Source organism: Perkinsus marinus (genome assembly GCF_000006405.1).
Source record: "Perkinsus marinus ATCC 50983 genomic scaffold scf_1104296942060, whole genome shotgun sequence".
NCBI classification, from domain to species: domain Eukaryota; phylum Perkinsozoa; order Perkinsida; family Perkinsidae; genus Perkinsus; species Perkinsus marinus.
In genome coordinates, this window is record NW_003212281.1 from 25,446 (window position 1) to 27,775 (window position 2,330).

Consider the following 2,330-nt stretch of genomic DNA (forward strand, 5'->3'; position numbering starts at 1 on the left):
AGGGATGTTATACCTTAGCAGTAGATAGGAGACGCCATTAGACCTTCTATTATGGGAGGCATCCAGGTTGAGATCAGTGTAGGAAAATATGCACATGATCGACTATTTGTGTTGGCGACAATATGGAAATTCTTGTTGCTTTTTGTACACTTCGACCCGAATCCGTATGTTAAACTATATTATTGGTGAGGAAACTCCCGAGGGAAAAACATATACTCCAACACATGTATTAATATGAGAGCTACTGACGGTGTAGGTCAGCAGTATGACGCAACTTGATTTGCGACCATGGGGTCATCTCGGTTGGCATTGTTCACGTTTCAAGTCACACTAGTGTTTAGGGATGAAATTTCGAACGATGTTGCTGTTAACAAGGAATTTAATTTGCAGAGTTTCGAGACTCCCTTGTGATTCTGACTCTTCGTAAAACGATAATTTTCCCAGGAGGCGACTAGAAAGGCCACGAACGATGGGAAGAAGCCGACCGGGAAGTAGTTGCCCCGGTGAGGAGAATTATTCGAGCTGCGTGTTGCGGAGTTTGAAGTTTCCTCAGGTCAAGGCTTACCGAGGAGCTATGAACTGAATGCGATTCCACTCGCAGCTCAGATGGCACGTCCGATGGTTTGGCGTCGCATTATAACGAGACAGATGTCGAACTTGGGCATGAACCTCTCCGCGACGGGGATCTGATGACAGCATGATGGGTCCTTTTGGACGATATGGTCGTTGCCAAGTTATTCATGATTGCTATGCGTTGTCCGGTTTGACCATTTTGTTATGATGTTCACATGCTTAACTGTGCGAGCTCAGTGGAATTTGGTTCGTCAATTTGAAGTGGCTGGGATCATCTGATGATATTCCCCATTAGTTGTCACATATAAACACAGTGTTACAGCAGAAATACACCCTCGCAAGAGAAACATGGACTTCCGAGTCATGAATTATTTCTCCCAATGTATGGGATGTTAACAGAATAATGATCATGATGACAGACTGATACTGCAGTATTGTATAATTCGCTGCAGTTGTTGTAGTAGCAAAGCCTCTTCTGAAATCTTTTCTGATCAGCTATTACTTTGATAACACTATGTTCCAAATCTTCCGCACATCATTCGTCCAGTTTGTTTGCATAGTACTGGTGACAGGGATCGGGTAAGTCTATTATGGTTTGATGAATGTTAGGACTGCCTTGATGGTCCATTAACGGCTTGGCAGCAGAGATCATTCTTTCAGAGACCCGAGCATGACCAAGCCACAGGTGATTCAGAAAGGTGATCATCACGTAGTGTTGGGATATCAACTTCACTCGTGTCCTCTCAGACCAGCCCAAATCGTTCTTACAAAACTGGCCGGACACTTAGACTTCACAGCACCAAGCGAACGCTCCTTCAATGCACGCCAATGGTATGCGATAAACTCACGTCGAATCTTCGTCACATCATGAGCTGGTCGGATCGGCTCTTCTCTAGATATAAATCCGAACTGCCTGCCACAAACTCTGGTGTATCCAAAGCATAATAAATCTGGTGTGATGCTCTGCTTCCCACTCTCGGCATCATAACTGTACCAGAGTGTCGGACGCGTGTTCAAAAGAAAACACACTTCCAATAACAGATTATCCAGCTCAGAATCAGCAAGGGTACTCGCCTTGCCTCCAGAACTGCGCAGCAACACTCGCATCTTTCTCGCTCCAAGATCATGGAGCTTTTCGAATCTTCCGCCTTCAAAGGGACTGCGAGCACTCAACGGCTCAACTGTGGCACCGAGCAACTCCTCAACGCGGTCCTTGAACTTCCCACTAGCGAAATAAGAAGCCATATCACACACTAGCTCCCTTACTCCGCCCCTCTCGAGTTGGGCTCTTCTGAGAACTGCAACAGTCGCGTCAATCGTCTCACGCTCTCCATCTTTGCCTGCCGGAACTCTATACCACGTACAGTGTCCGGAGAACAAACATGTAATACTGACGATCTTACGGCGATCACCCAGAGAGAAATAATCAATACCAACCCGATAGTAAGGCTGATGGAACTGTAACCGCAGAGCATGACCCTTGCCAACACTCGGAGGCTCCGTCCATACACGACGGGCACGAACAATCTGGCAGACGAAACAGCCCTTGGCCAGCTTCCTCACATCTTGATTAATAGATGGCAGGTGAAAGTCAGTGATCAATGCAGCGGAAGCAGGAATGCTTCCATGCCTCGTCTCACGATGAGCAGTACGGATGATAAGGGTCCTCAAAAATGTTGTCGGAGTATCCTTAGGAATGACAGGACAAAATGACACCGAACCTGCTGCGGAGCCGGTACGGAATGCCAGATATGAAA